The 16,822-nt window shown below is 45.7% G+C and overlaps 1 protein-coding gene across 9 annotated transcripts in view; it reads right to left on the minus strand.

Moving 5' to 3' along the window:
• Pknox2 (PBX/knotted 1 homeobox 2) overlaps nucleotides 1–16,822 on the minus strand; it is a 248,935-nt gene that overhangs the window by 88,235 nt on the left and 143,878 nt on the right. For 7 of the 9 annotated variants that reach the window (XM_048343712.1, XM_048343704.1, XM_048343707.1 and 4 more), the window contains one exon: nucleotides 6,612–6,719. The exons of the other annotated variants lie outside the window; for them this stretch is intronic. The gene's annotated coding sequence lies outside the window, so the exon portion shown is untranslated. The remainder of the gene's footprint in view (nucleotides 1–6,611; nucleotides 6,720–16,822) is intronic. 9 annotated transcript variants of the gene reach the window in all.

Consider the following 16,822-nt stretch of genomic DNA (forward strand, 5'->3'; position numbering starts at 1 on the left):
TCTCACTGACCTGGCTGCCGGCTGGCTTCAAAAAAACTGACTTGGCTGCCAGGCTGGCTTCAAACCCCGAACCTCAGATCTCAGCCTCCCGAACAGCTAGGATTCCAGGTGTGAGCCACCAGTGCCAAGCTAGCAGCCAGAATCTTTGAATGGTAGCAACTTGCCTGAGTAGTATCCTTTTGCAATAACTCATTTCCTGTCATTATGGTGTTGGGTGGAAAAGCAAGAGACTTGCCTTCAGCACAGAATCTTTGTGGGCTTGAAATGCAGGACGGTACCTCTATTTTTCCTGTAGGTCATGCCAGGGCAAGGACCAGGAAGTGGAAGAGAAAGGATAGAAGAGAGATTGGCACAGTGATCCTCAAAGACCAATTTAGAATGCTCTGACTGAGAAGACATATTCATCTCCTGGGATCTGAGTATTTGTCTCTCCAGATGTTCCAGAGTCAGGCTGCCCAGGGAAAAGCAAGGGGGAATCTTGACCCCTAGATCTAGAGGCTCTGTCTAGAGGAGACTAATGTGAGCTGGCAGGAACACTGCTCCAGAGATGGCATCCTCATCCAAGAGGACCTGCTAGGATACCAGCTTGCCAGGGCTGCGGCAAATCTCTGCTATTTGCAGGCCTCTCTGTGTTTTCTTTTCTCTTTAGGGCCCGACTGTCTCCAGTCAGAAGCTCTGCTATGGGGGACTGGGATGAACAGCTGGTGGTCACCTTTTCCTAGAGTTCATAAAGGATCTCACTTAGTGAGACCCTCTCATAACCAGGATTATTTCTCTAACACAAGCTGTGTGTGCATGTGAACTGAGAAGTGTAGGGTAGGCAGAGAAGGAAGAAGCATTAAGGAAGCTTGTTTCAGTATGACTGAGGAGATTGAAGAGAGTGGTCCCCAAGGTAGGTACAGATGCTGGAGAGATGGGAAAGTCTCCAGAACAATCCACAATGGGCTGCCTGATCTTCGCCTTGGTGCTCCCTTCACTTCTTAAGAAACTGTTTCTTATCTAGTCAAGGGAAAATGGGGATCTAAGCCTCTCAGACCACCACTAGAGAACCAGCAGCACAGGAAAGGCCCTGAGCAGTCAGGAGATCTGATGTTTTCCTGGACCAATGAGGAAACTCGTTCCAGGTCATACAGCAATGTTGATGATAGGCCAGGTCCAGGTAGTCAACTATGATCCGTTTCTGTGTGCTGTGTACTATGCTTGGGAGGTAACAGCTGCAGATGGAGAAAACAGACACTACAGAGGAGAAATCAAAATGAAAATTCTCCTGGGCTGAAATATAAAAGGAGACTATTTACCTGGTAGTGTTGGGGTTTGAACTCAGGGCCTTGCTCTTCCATTTGAGCCAGGCCCAAAGTTCTTTTCTGCTTTAAGTTATGTGTGTGTGTGTGTGTGTGTGTGTGTGTGTGTGTGTGTGTGTGTATACACATGTATATAGCTCCCCAGGTAGGGTCTCTTCTTCTTTTTTTTGCCAGTCCTGGGGCTTGAACTCAGGGCCTGAGCACTGTCCCTGGCTTCTTTGTGCTCAAGGCTAGCACTCTACCACTTGAGCCACCCCAGGTAGGGTCTCATGCTTTTAGCATGGGCCTGGTCTTGGACAAGGAGCTTCCTACTTAGGCCTCTTAAGTGGTAGCTGGGATAACAGGCATGTGGTATTTTGCCTGGCCAATAGATGGCTTTCGATTTAAGAGGATTCCAAGGAAAGAAAAATGAAAAGAGACAGTGTGAGTCTGAGATAGCAAATAGTGATAACATTTCAGTACTTAAAAGAGATAATGAAAAGAAACTGAAAGTTCCTACGGATTCTCATTGCATGATGGGAAATGAAGAGTCAATGGAACAACATGACAGAGTTGGGGGCAGGAGCTTGCTGGTAGTGTATTTGCCTAACATAGGAGAGGCTGTGAACTCCAGGAAAAGGTTTTGAGCCTGGGATTTTGCATTTAGATCATTAGCCAAGTGTGAAGACCAAAAAAAACCACCATTGGGCAAATGAGCACTTGGTGTATTCTCACTCATCAATATAAAAAAATACCTAGAGGTGATATTCCAGCAAAACAAACCTGGTGCTACAGGGAAATGCGGGAGGAGGGCAATATATACACAAGCAAGAGCTGCAGCTCCGTGTACCCAATGGAAGGGGACAATGCAGAGGGAAGGTGAGGGTCTCAACACCATGGTGCTCCCCAGGCTTGCCCTAGCTCGGGATCCCTCTTCTGCCTACAGCCAACTCACACTCTGTGGCTCTGTGGTTGAACAGTATTTTCATACCTCAGTGGGTATAAAATGCCTGGCAGTCTATTTCCATTTTCTAATCAACCTCTAGTGAGCATCCAGAGATAGAAACACCAGAACATAAAGCTTCTAAGCCAGAGCCAAAAAAGTAAATAACATACTATGATTATATTACCTGATATGATATAGCATGTAACATATATAGTAATAACAATTATGTTATATAACATATACTTTATATTATAGAATATCATATATTATAAAATTATGTGTTATAGAACATATATAATTATATTATATAATTATATAGCATGCCATATAATTATATAACATATATAATTAAGTAATATAACATTACAATTATATATTAACAATGTTAACAATATTAGTTAATTATATTAATAATATTAATTAAATCATGTATTATACAGTATATGATATATATAATTACAATATGTAAATTATATAATTATAAAATGATTATTATATAATGATTATATATTAGATATTAGTTAATAATATCTAATATATAATAAGCAATGGCTAAATAATTATGTATTATATATCATATGGACATTGGATACATGTATATATCATATATAGGACATGTATAATAGCATAACATTTATAGTGTTATATATTATAATAGCGTATAATATATAACTATATGCATTTCCATGGGGAAGCCTTAGAAGAGCTCAGCCCTGTGGGGAGGAGGGGCTGGGCTTTGAGGGGAAGCCTGTTAGGAGCACACCAGCCCCCGGTGCTTAGTGTCCATTGTAGCCAGAAAGAAACAGCTTTATTTAGTATAGGCAGGAGGCAACGAGGGGCTGCTGCGCTGGCCTGGGACTGGAGTTGGACTTTTCTAAGCATTTCTCACGTGCTAGACCTTGTGTGAGGTCATTGCCCCGGCAGCCCTGTGAGGAAACAGGAAGGTTTTGATGGGCTGGGCAGGCTGCCGCATGCCTGTGAGCATCCTGGTTCTTGTGGGGAGCTGAAGGAGAATCATTAATTCAAGGCTGGCCTGGGCTACATAGTGAGACTGTTCCTCAGAAAAGAAAGTTGCTGGGCGCCAGTGGCTCATGCCTATAATCCTAGCTACTCGGGAGGCTGAGATCTGAGGAGCTAGGTTCAAAGCCAGACCAGCAGGAAAGTCAGTAAGACCCTTATCTCCAAGTAACCCCCAAAAGCTGGAAGTGGGGCTGTAGCTCAAGTGATAGAGCACCAGCCTTGAGAGAAAAGGCTAAGGGACAGTGCCCGGGTCCTGAGTTCAAATCCCAGTAACACACACACACACACACACACACACACACTATGGTGGAAGACCCGAGTTCTAGAACTTGCTCAAATTCCAAACCCAGCAAATGGCAGAGCTAGACCCTAAACCAAGGCTGCTCTGGATTCAAAGTCTGAGCTTAGGCAGGGATCGGAGTGCATCAGAAAGCACAGGCCAACTTCTTGGTAAGAAGAGAAAGGTCTTTCCCAACTGGGCAGACAATGCATGCTTGCTTTCTCCTTGAGCCTTGAATGAAGAATTGGTTTCTTTGAAGAATCTGGGTGCTTTGATTGCCTTGTGGGAACTAAGACTCTCATTTGCCCAACACCACTTCAAAGTTCCCCCTGGGATGGTATTACCCACTGAGGGAGGGGCCTCGCTTTTTCCACAACCCTGTTCATTCACTGGGCCTCCAGAAAACACCAACTAGCTGGGCCAGAGCTCAGGGAGAGGGCCAGGAAGAGGAGAGATGCCAGAGCCCAGAGTTCTTGTTTTCCACGTCTTCTCTAAGCATCCTCAAAGGCACCTTAATGGTCCTGGCCACCCCTTGGCTCTGAGTTGGCCCCATCTCCTTCCTGTGTCTCATGGGAGTTTCTGCCCTGACTGAGCCTCTGGCTTGTGGGGGAGGCAGGCAGGCAGACCCGAGAGAATATGTATGTCAGTTAAGGTTTGTCGTTTACACGTGGAGATCATTAACGAGACTTATTTTTAAATTGTAATTGCAAAATGTAAATGCTCCCCAAACTGATGTGTAATTGCTACCCCCTCCACCCCAGCCCTTCCCCTCTGGTGCCAGCTTTGCAAGGAGAGAATTAGAAAATAAAAAAGGGGGTGGATTATGTAAGCAAAACGATTTTAAAAAGGAGAGAGAGCGAGCGAGCTAAGAATTGAAGTGAGACAGCTGGCGGCTTCTCTGATTGCCACACTTCCAGCATTAGCTGCAAAAATTGTCCTTGCCAGTTGCACCCATCCAAGGAATAGTGTCAGCTGTACTAAGTCCCCAGGACAGGCCACGCTGCCTGTCACTCACTTGGAACCAGAGCAAAGGGTCAGCAGGTGTGTACATGTCCAGGAGCGCAGGGGACAGGGGTGGGGATAATACTTGAGTTTGCTTCTGTCTAATCCACATTCCACCACCACCTAGGTAATGGAAGGGGGGACCCAGAAACCACAGCTTTTACCTGGAGAGAGTAGGGTTCTCTTGGAAAGGCTGAAGGATGAGGCTTGGTTCCAGTCCCATCCCTAAGAAAGCCACTGCCCTTGCACAAGAACACACTCAGTGCTGGTTGTGCAATTGTGTAAGCCTTGCCCATACTTTCTCATTTTACTTGCTCTCCCTCCATCCTCTAGCCAGCTGCACGGGCAGGGAGCTGTCTGCAGTATCATTGTGCATAGGCTGCAAATGATAAAGGTCAACCTGTCCCTGGGGTGGAGTGGCCCAATCGACAAGGGATGGCTTTCCTCCCAGGAGGAGGAGCCAGCCTAACTCTCCCTCCAGTGATGACCACATAGCTCCTTAGACAGGAAGCCACTGTCCCAGCCGCCTGCTTTGGAAAATTGGAGTGAAACTTGCACCTGAGTGGCTCTCCCTCCCTCTCCCTCTCTGCAGGGACTGTTTCTATGAAGAATTTGGCAATGATAACCACCAATTTCCTGTAAGATCACCCTGCCCCTAAAAAGACATCTAGGAAATTTACAAAATCCTAGATAAGGTCCTTTGAGTTGGGGCTCGATCTTTTTGTAAGAGAGCCAACCTTTACAGTAGTATTAAGAAGGAAAAACAACAACAACAACAAAACAGGGAGCCAGGTGCTGGTGGCTCATGACAGTCAATCCTAGCTACTCAGGAGGCTGAAATCTGAGGATCATGCTTGGAAGCCAGTCTGGGCAGGAAAGAATCCCCGAGACAGTTGTCTCCTGTCAACCAGCAAAGAGCTGGACATGGATCTGTGGTTTAAGTGGTGGAATGCCAGTCTTAAGGGGGGAAGAAAGCCAAGCAAGAGTATAAGGCCCTGAGTTCAAGCCCCAGTACCAGCACAAAAAAAAAAAAAAAGAAAGAGAGAGAGAAAGGAAGAAAGAAAGAAAGAAAGAAGAAGAAAAAATTTCTTTCTAAAAATTAGGAATCTAAATCCCTACTATACGAGCACATAACTCTATGACACAATGAAGTTACTTAAGAGAATTAAAAGAGCCAAAAAACCAGTTGAACATGATGGCTCACACCTCTAGTCATAGTTACTTGGTGGTGGAGATCAGGAAGACTGAGGTACAAGGCCAGTTGAGGCAACAAACAAACAAACAAAAAAAACCACCAAAAACTAAAACAACAACAACAACAAATATAAAGAGGCCTCATCTCAACCTATAAAAGTCTGGGCTTGGTGGGACTGGCCTAACGTAAATAGGAGACTCACAATCCAGGCCAACCAGGCACAAAGCAAGACCTTGTTTGAAAAATGACAAAGCCCAAAAGGGCTGGGGATGTGGCTCAGATGGTAGAACACCTGCCTAGCAAAGCATAGGCCCTGAGTTCAACCCCCAGAACTGCTAAAAATCCAACCACCTACCCAGATATGATCAGAGAGTCAAATGAGATTCTCTGTTCAAAAGGCTCCATAGTTAAAGAGCCTGTGTCTCCAAGCCCATCGACTGATGAACACCTGGACACAGTGCCTTCGGTGTACACCCAGAATCACTGGGGTACAAATTTGCAGGTCTTCACCTCAGCACACAGAATCAGAGTCTGTGGCTGTGTGGTCTAGGGACTGCATTTGTCACCAATGCCCCCTGGCTAAAGCTCAAGTGAGAACAACTGTTCTAGAGAGTTGTACAAATGTACACAACATCCTTCTCTCTGTACCAGCAACGCTATGCTCACAGAACACGTGAAAACTGAGAACACAGGGACAAAGCATGGCCCTTGTTCCCAAACTAAGGCTGTAACACCAAGACACGAGACACCCACACGGCATTTGCTATCTAAGGTAGTCTATGCTGTGTTGACATGGCTCAGGTAGACGGTCAGCTAGCGCTAGAGGCAGAAGGCGGGCTGCCTGGGGGACCATCCTACTGTGTTCAAGGACAGAAAAGCACTTCTTACTGTTGGGTGATCCCGCCGTCTCTGGGATCTTCTTCTGGGGGGTGCTCACACCCCTCTTCTCACTTCCGCTGAACTAGAAAGGCTTCCTGTCTCCGGGAGCCCAAGCACCTGTGTGGAAGGGCAGAGCAGTTCTCAGCAGGGGCATCAGACGCAGAGGCCTCCCGGCTCTGTTCCGCTCTGTTCACAGGCTCTTCTCTTCCTCCCGGAGATAGATTCTATCCTAGAAGGGATGCATGCTATTTCCTCTGCTCCTATCCCTACCATATTTACCATTCAGCCCTCTCTCCTCAGCGTGGTTGCTGAGGCTTCCCACCCCACCCCCCTTCCTCCTCCTGGTTCATCTGGAGCCCAAATCTTGTCACAGGTTGAAGAACTCTGTTGTTGCCTGCATGATGGTTTCCTGGGGCCAACGGTACTGCAGCCTGTCTCTGGGGGTGATTATGGGCACTGGCAGAGCAGCAGACCCCTGTTCTAGAGTTTCTGGGGAAGTTAGAGGAAAGGGGCGTGGCTGATGCCGATGGCAGGCTTGGCTAGGGCATCTACAGGGACAGCAATGGGGTGGGATGGGAAGCTGTCTGAAGGCATCAGGGGAGAAAAGCCAGGAAGAGAAGTGACCAAAAAGCAGGGAAAGACATCCTTGCGGCCTAACAGTGGCTTTGACCACATGACATTTTAATTTAGCTTTAGGTGAAAGGGTAGTAATTTTATCTTCTCAGTACTTGAGATGAACCAAGGTGTGTGCGCTTGCAGTCTGAGTAGCCAGCCCTGTTATGAGAGACAAAGCCACATCCTTCCTAACTGTCCCTCCCTTTCTCCTTGTGGATGAGTTACAAATTTGACTCCAACAAGTCAGGATGGTGGGGTGGCAGGAATAGGGGTCTGCTCCCCATCTCAGTTGTACTTTGGGGGGCAGCATTGGGCAGCATCACCAGCCAAGAGCCCCAGCCCCGCACCAGAGGGAAATGCATCTTTAACATTAACAGCTCCTTCCTAGTTAACACCATCTTAGTCTCCTTGTAAAAACACATTTGCACCTCAGTAAAGAATGTAATTAACGAGTGACATGACAACAGGAGGAGCTAAGCAGTAGCCAGGCTAGGAGTAGCACTGAGGAGATGGAAATGTAGATGTTCACCTGAGCTTCAAGTGTGCAAGCACACGCATGCGTGTGCAAACTGCTGGGGAGGTGAGGGTGGTAGAGAGTTAGCATCTGAGATCCTAAGGGAGGTTTGAATTCTCAGTGGCAAGAGAGAGGAAGCTGGGTTCACTAGCATTCCCTGAAAGACTTTCCAGGGGTGGACAGGTAGCTATGAGCAAATCCTCCCTGGATCGAAACCACACACTCCTCCCAAGAGGAGATGAAGGATATAGAGACGCCATTTGCAGGTCCCTTTGTCCATTGTCTGATCTGATCTGATCTGAGCCATACAGAAGAATCCAAGAGATCAAACCAATGGAGTGAGTAGGTGCAGTGACTTCCCAGTTATTCCTGTGTCATTTCTCCTCTCACACTGCTGCTCCTTCATGATGACCTTGTCCTTAAACTCTGTGACAATTCTCAGGTCTCTGGCCACACAGACTCCAAACCCAGGAGATGTTTCTGGTCTTTTTATTTTGCAAGCCCCCACCTAATATTTTTACTCTCTACCAGTTTCTCTTCTCTTCTCTTTCTTGCTTTTTTTTTTTTTTTTTTTTTGGCCGGTCTTGAGGCTTGAACTCAGGGACCTAGGTGCTATCCCTGAGCTTCTACCATTTGAGCCACAGCGCTACTTCCAGCTTTTTTTAGTAGTTTATTGCCACTGACTTTTCTGCCAAGGCTGGCTTCCAGTGGTAGTCCTCAGATCTCAGCCTCCTGGGTAGCTAAGATTACAGGCGTGAGCCACCAGCAACCAGCTCTCTTCTCTCTCTCATCTGGGCTGAAAAGGTCTTTCTTTTCCATTCCCATGAAACAGCCTAACTAGGGACCAAACCAATCATGATCTCAGTCCCTCTTCATCCATACCTTCGGCCTCCCAGTGATTTGCACACTGCGTTTGAGCAGGTGACTTCATCGCACTCACTGAGGACTCCGGGCCTGCCAGACACAGCCAGAACAGCAGTGAAAACTCACTGCCCTTCACAAGCTTACAGCTGGCTCGCCACCTTCTCCAGGACTTCCAGGAACTCGTTGCTCAGAGGAGGTACTCACCAAACACCTGTTAATTGCCTTAGAGCAAGTACAGCCTTCTGGATGTCTATCTCTCTTTCTACACTTATCTTCCACGGTACTCCTTTCATGCAAAAACACACCTTTCTATTCTCCATACCTGGCCAGTTTCCCACTAAGGCTCTCGTTCTGCGTTGCTAGCTGCTACATATGCTTATTATAAGAAATAGGTAGATAAGTGGAGAAAGTTAAGTCAGTCATAATCTTGCAGTTCAAAAACAACCACCATTAATATCTGGAATAAAAATATTCCTAAAAATAGTACCAAAATGCAGCAGTGGCACTCCCTAGACACTGTGTTGAAAATGAACTATACAACTTTTGGGTGAGGGTGGGAGGGAAACCTGGAACTGAAGAGAAGAGTGACATTGTCCAAAAGGAAATGTACTCAAAACCAGACTTAGGAAACTGTAACTCCTCTGGACATCACCTTTATAATAACAATAAAAAAATGCCATACCATTCATACTATTCAGTATTGCCATATATGTATTTTTCATATATGGGAAATGTGTGTTGTAATAGGAATGGCTTATGGCATTGTGTTTATGACTATACCCAGCTAACTTTTTAATCACATGTTGTTTAGATTTTCAGTGTTTATTAACATACACAAATCACAACAATTCTTGTTAGCTGACATTCGCTGAAGACCTGATCATTTTCCCAGGATAAATGTTTAGGTGTGTAAGCTTGTCAAATTCAAAGGTGTGCTCGCTTCAAAGAATTTCTACAGATTTCTTGTAGGAAGGTCACGTGCCTTTACCTCCTGCTAGAAGCCTATGAGAAGCACCTCTTTGCTTGCTGTGTAGCTGTTTGCGTTTTATAGCTCTGTCACAGGAGGCTTGGGGAAGTCAAGCGCATGCTGGGAGTATGCTCAAGTGACAGAGCTCTAGCCTAGCATGCCGAGAGTTTCTGGGATCGATCCTTAGTACCACAAAAAGAAGCAAGCATGGGGCTGACTTAGGAGAACAGCAGTAAGTGGTATATCCTCTGACTCCAGCTATTTTATTTTCTACCCTCCTCCTCCTCCTCCTTCATTTTCTCTTATGTTTCTTATCAATTCAGAGAGCACTTGCAGTTGCTAAGTGCTAGACTGCTGCTGGACACATTGAGGTTGATGTGCCTGGAGAGGCAGCTAGGGCCATTCCTGAGAGCCTTCCTGCACCAGCCTTGGCCACTTCATTTTCCCAGTGCTTAAGGCCCAGGATGTGGCAGGTAAGAGGGCGGTTTGGTGTTTGGTGCTCATAGTCCAGTTGGAAAGATATTGAGAAGGACTTACTTGTATTGTCACTTGCAGTGTCAGTATGTTGCTGCTACGGGCTGTTGGTCTCAACTCCCCTTCTTTGGTCAAAGGCCCCAAGGACAGGGACAGAGTTGAGGCTGGGGAAAGGAGGGAATGCTGCCTACTTTATGTGGCCTTCACTCTCCATCCTTCCTGTGGCCCTGGGGCACTAAAGCACCCTCCAAGGGTCTGCAGCATCCACAGATCCTGTCTTTCCGCTCTGGCTGCACCTCTGCCCACCCCTATCTTCAGATGGCTTGGCACAGAGGAGCTGAGACCAGTGTGAGGGAAGAAAAGCCAACCAGCTTCCCACTCAGGGATTAATAAAAATACACATTAGCAAGAGGAAGGACAATCGGAGCTGACACCAGCATGCTCGGACACAGGGCATTGCTTCAGGCCTACAAGAGACTTAGATTTCTCCTATCCCAGAACTGACAACTAGCTACTTCCACTTGTTTCCTGCCAGTCTGAAAAAAGCTTGGAGGCAGAAAGGGAGCCTGTAATCTCCTTTCTGTCACAGGCAGAGATTCCTCTGGGCATAAGGAGGGCAACTCACATGTCAGAAAGAATGGAGGAGGAGGGAAAACAGTCCAGGGTAGACGAGAGGAGACTGCCAATAGATGGTGGCCCTCTCTCCTACCTCAGCCACCATGCACCATGTACCTCTTTGCCATGTATCCAAGGTTCATGCCAGTAATCCTAGCTACTAAGAAGGCTGAGATCTGAGGATCACAATTCAAAGCCAGGCCAGGTAAGAAAGTCTATGACCTTCTATCTCCAGTTAATTCACCACCCCCCAAAAAGCCCAAGTGGAGTTATGTTCAAGTGGTAAAGCACCTTCCTTGAGCCATAAAAACTAAGGAACGAGTTGGGTGCTGGTGGCTCATGTATGTAGTCCTAGCTACTTACAGGAAGCTAAGATCTGAGGAAGGTGGTTCAAAGTCAGCTCAGGCAGGAAAGTCTGCAGACTCTTAACTCCAACAAACCTCCAAAAATGCCAGAAGTGGAGCTGTGGCTCAAATGGTAGAGTGCTAGCCTCGAGCCCAGAAGCTCAGGGACAGCCCCCAGCCCCCTTAGTTCAAGTACCAGGATGAGAATCAAAAAATAAAAAGGACAATAAGGGGTAGGGATGGGAGGGGAAAACTGGGAGAGTATGAGGGATGGGGTGACATTGTCCAAAAAGAAATGTACACACTGCTTGACTCATATATCTGTAATCCCTCTATACATTGCCTTTATAATAACAATTTAATTTTTTTAATGAAGGGACAGTGCCCAGTCCCTGAGTTCAAGCCCTAGTACTGGCATCAAAAAGGAAAAGCCAAAAAAATGTCCCTTTCACCCCTCCTATATTCCCAAGGAGGTTAGGAACTGGGGGTGAAGTCCTCTGCCAGTCCCTCGCTATCTGCCCACATCCCAGTTACCCGGACAGCACTATGAGCAGGAGCGGAGAAACCTGAGTCTCCTTTGCCAGCTTGCATTTAGACTGTTTGCAGATAAGTAGGACCGTGGGCAGGGTGGATTGTCTAGACTCTCTAGACACAAACCTAAGACCTGTCCCCTCCATATTGGGAAACTTGCCATCTCTCACCCCAAATAAAAGTGCCAAGGTCTCTGTTATCAATGGTTCACAAGCCACAAAAGAGAGCTCATTCTGGAACCCTCTGAGGGGGGCCCTTCTTGGCACAGTGATGGAGTATGGTCTGTCTGTAAGAACCTTCTAGTATTTCCTCTATGGTGGCCATCTGTGACTATCTTCGGTCTCCTCTCACCCCTTTCTTGGGGTGGGCAAGCTAAGCAGGCATAGCAACCATTGCCGGCTCTGCCACCAACGTGCTTGGTGATGTCAGACAAAATCCCTTGCCACTCTTAAATCCGTGTGGTCATCATCCCTATCATTGCTCTTCGCCATTGTCATCTGTAGACACAAAACTGGGCCTGACACTGACATTTCCAGTTCACTGTTGTCTCAGAGGAAGCCTAGACTTTCACCCTTCATCACACTCTATTTTCTGAACTTCTGCTCTTTTTGTCGAGCTGAATCTTCTCAATGGCATCCTAAACCTGGGAGGACAGACCTGTGTTTTTATTTTCTTACTTCCTGCAGACACAGCTAGGTTAGGTCTGTGCCATGTGGATTCCTGTCACACGAAGGGGAGCTCCTTCTACCAGACATGAACTCAGATCAATGCTGAATCCATTCAGTTGAGAGTTTGCCTGTTTAGTTATTTGTTATCCGTTGCCAAAGGCATTGCAATTCTCTACACTTCAATGTGTCCCTAAATTGGGAGCTTTTGATTGAATTGAGGATTATTTCATGTATACCAATATTAAGCAAGTGTGGCAGAAATAGTACAGTGGATGATGTCAGTTAAAGTTGGATTTAAGTGTTAGGCTCTCTCTCTCTCTCTCTCTCTCTCTCTCTCTCTCTCTCTCTCTCAAACCTCTCTCTCTTTGTGCCAATCCTGGGGCTTGAACTTAGGGCCTGGGCTCTATTCCTGAGCTTCATTTGCTCAAGGAGAGTGTTCTACCACTTGAGCCACAGATCCATTTCTGGCTTTTTTTTTTTTTTTGGTGGTTAATTACAGATAAGAGTCTCATGGATGTTTCTGCCTGAGCTGGCTTCAAACTGCGATCCTCAGATTTCAACCTCCTGAGTAGTTAGGATTGCAGGTGTGAGCCACCGGTGCCCTGCCTCTCCCTTTCCTGCTGCATGAATTGTAGAAGTCTTACAGTTATCATTTCCCTATTTCTGCAAAATTGGAACAGAAATACCTAATTTACAAGCTTTCTTAGGATTTTATGCTAATAACATCATACATAGGATGTGCTTAGTGAGTAGTGGAGGGCTGATAGTATCATGAATCAAAGCTGTAATAATAGTGACCATTGTCATTAATACCAATACTATATTCATTCTGCTTCAAGATTTCATTCCCTAAAAGTTTTCTCTCAAGGCCCCCTTCCCCATAAAGGGTTATTCATTCCCTCTTCTCTGTTCTTCCAATAACAGGGACCAAGAGAAAGTCTGAAGGTCTCGGCTATGAACTGTAGGCTGTATTGTGGAATCATTCCCATCTGTTCCCATCTGTGTTCTTATTTGAATTCTGAGCTTCAGCAAGCAACGACTCAGTATTCTCCAAATGGGGCTACCATCTCTGGCTTAGCATCCGGCTCAATGGGTGTTTCTGAGAGGGAGTGGATGGATGAGCAGAAATGCCCAAAGCAGTCAAGAGACCTGAGCAGAGTTTGACCAGACACAAATTTTATGTCTGGAGAAATGGTCTAGAGGAAGACACTGGTAATTAAAGCACCCTCGATGAGAAAATGTATGAACTTTTTAAGTTGGCCAGAAGCAGTCTGCCCCTTTAAAAAAAAAAAAGTATCTTAAATTGCTCAGGAGGGTTTTCTTTCTTGGGGGGAACCTTCAATCATCAGACTTAGACATTAAAAATCTACCTCTCTTTTCCAGGGTCTCCTTCTTCCACACGTCCACACAATTTCTTTCCCTGAAGACCAGACCTTCCGATCTCTGGGCCCCTGTCCCCTCCTCTCCTTCTCAGCCTTCAGGTTGACATTGGTTCTGAGGCAGCCTTCTCCAGAGGCAGGAAAAGATAAACTGCACTGTCACACCAAGGTACCAATGTTTTCTGCTTCGACTTCAGCTATATTTCCCTCCTTTCTGTTTCCATAACACCTTAGCTCAGTGGTAGCCTTTAAATGGTCTCTCTTTAGCCTTCTGCATCTTCTGTGTGACAGCCTTGAGGATGGTTCCAGTAGCTTAGAGCCTCCTTACTTATGCCATTTGATTATCCTAAATGAAACCTCACACTCATATATCTCCCCAGAGTCTAGTATATTGTGTATATATTAGGTGTATCATAAATAATTGTTGGATAAGGAGCAAATAAATAAGGCTCAATAATAGGAGACTGGGCTGGGGATATGGCCTAGTGGCAAGAGTGCCTGCCTCATATACATGAGGCCCTGGGTTTGATTCCCCAGCACCACATATACAGAAAATGGCCAGAAGTGGCGCTGTGGCTCAAGTGGCAGAGTGCTAGCCTTGAGCAAAAAGAAGCCAGGGACAGTGCTCAGGCCCTGAGTCCAAGCCCCAGGACTGGCCAAAAAAAAAAAAAGAATTAAAAAAAAATAATAGGAGACTTAGCTGGGGGCCAGTGGCTCACACCTGTAATACTAACTACTCAGGAGGCTGAGATCCAAGTATAGCAGCTCAAAACCAACCTGGGCAAGAAATTATCTCTAATTAACCAGCAAAAGACCTGAAGTGGAGATGCAGCTCAAGTGATAGAGCACTAGCCTAGAGTGAAAAAGTTAAGAGATAGCATCCAGGCCCTGAGTTCAAGTTCTAATGTCAGCACACACACACACACACACACACACACACACACACACACACACACACACACACATAGTTGAAGACTTTTAGCACTCCAGTCTCACCAATAGACTTGCCACCCAGATTTTTTTTTAAGTCAATGAAGAAATTTCAGGAGTAATGGATAGCTCAGATTAAATGGATTTAATAGACATCTCCAAAGTATTTCATCTGGCAGCTACACAATACACATTCTTCTCAGCAGCCTCTGAAACTTTCTCCAAAATAGATATTTTAGGACATAAAGCAAGTCTTAACAAAGACAAGGAAATCAAAATAACCCCTTATATTCTATCAAACCACAATAAAATAAAACTAGAAAGCAACAACAAGACACTACAGAAAATATTCAAACACATGGGGACGGAACAATGCATTAAGTGACCAGTGGGGTCACTAAAGAAACAGGAGGGAAATTTAAAGCATTTTTAGAGTCTAATGAAAATGAAAAGACAACTTTCCAGAACCTCTAGGATATAGGAAAAGTAGTTCTAAGAGAAGAGTGTATGGCTATGAACACCTACATCAAAAGGAGATTTCAAATAAATAGCTCAAATTATGCTCCTCAAGCTCCTAGAAAAACAAGAAGCTAAACCTGAAATTAGCAGGCAAAAAGAAATAATAAAGATTAGGGCAGGACTGAATGGGTTCACAGCTAAATTCTACTAGAACTTTAAACAACAACTATACTCCAATCAAATAGAAAAAGAAAGAATGTTAACGCAGTCATTCTAGGAAGCCAGTGTAACCCCAATACCAAAACCAGATAAAAGCACCACAAAACAAGAAAATTATAGACCAATTTCTTGATGAGTGTAGACACAAAGTTTCTCAATAAAATATCCGCAAGTCGAGTTCAACACACACAAAGCATATAACATACCGCACGCTGTTTACAAGGAACTACACTGTGCAATTTCATGTTTATTTCTTGTAAGTAAAAAAAAAAACAACTTTATGAAGTAGCTACTATTCATCTCAGTTTTAGAAAGGGGAAACTGAGGTTAGAAAAGTCACGTAGTCTGATTGTTGGCAGTGATGGTACATGCCTATAATCCCAGCCACTTGAAAGGCTGAATTCTATTTCAAAAGTAGGGGTGTGGGGATGAGGGGATGGGGGATGTAGACTGAGTGGTAGACAACCTTCCCAGAATGTGTGAGGCCCCGAGTTCAGATCTTAGCACTGGGAATTGAGCAAAGCTTTAGCCTTAAAGGGGAAGGGGAAGAGCAGAGCCGCCCCTCCCCCCCGGGTTTTATTGCGGCCTCCTTGGGTGCAGCTCCTTGGCACCTGTCCACCTGCCCTCCCCCTCCCCTGCCCACCTGCCCTCCCCCTCTCCTGCCCACCTGTCCGCCTTGCCGGGAAAAAGATGTGCAGAGGCTGTGCGGCTTCACTTCTGCCTCGCTTGGGAAATAAACAAGAAGAATTTTTCTTCTCATCATCTGGTAAGTCGGTGACATTTCGTTTGACAAAGAATCGAGGAAAAGCCTCTCCGGGGACTAGTTTTGGGACCAGGCTCTGATAATATTGCTTTATTGAAAAGCCATGCTAGGAATTGAGCTCCGGATGGCCTTTTTACATGAAGTAAATTATGCAGGAAATGAAATATATATATATATACTTTAAAGAAACACCCAGCGATCTATACTTAGTTATTAAGATGGCTGTGAGGACAACACGCACGCACACACACATACACACACACACAATATCCCCCCTTTAAAAAGAAAAACAAACCACTATCACAAACACACAAAGGCACAGATTCCAGCTCACATTCACAGTCGCGAGCCTGATACAGTAAGATAGGCAGCCACAGGCACGCCCCGTGCTAAACAGTCTTCATAGCCCTGACTTCCCCTCGCATGTCTTCCAGGAGAAATTGCAATTTTCCCCCCACATGTAAATTTCAGTCATTAAGGAATGCACAGGAAGCATGGCCTTGAAGAAATTAATCTCTCTGTGCCTCCCTGCTCTTCTCAAGGCCCTGCTACCTCCCTCAGGGTCACACTTAACAGAGACACGGTGCCAACTCAATGACCTGCTGCCCCAGGCCCAGCTCCCACTCAGGAAGATTTATACCTTGTGCCCTACGGACGCTTTAGCATCACCTGCTCTGCGGACAGCGGAGGAGGGATAACAAGGAAGGGAAATGAAATGTCTATGAAACTCATTCAGATGCTGCTCAGAAACAGACCTCTGAAATGGAAGGGATGGCGAAAGGATTTCATTTAAAATGCCTCCCTCCTTTCCTCCCTGGGCTGCTGGCGAAGGGGTGGAATTTGCAAGGATGTCAGAAAGCCAGGAATTCCCTTCCAGC

The sequence above is a fragment of the Perognathus longimembris genome, chromosome 3 (genome assembly GCF_023159225.1).
Source record: "Perognathus longimembris pacificus isolate PPM17 chromosome 3, ASM2315922v1, whole genome shotgun sequence".
NCBI lineage: Eukaryota > Metazoa > Chordata > Mammalia > Rodentia > Heteromyidae > Perognathus > Perognathus longimembris.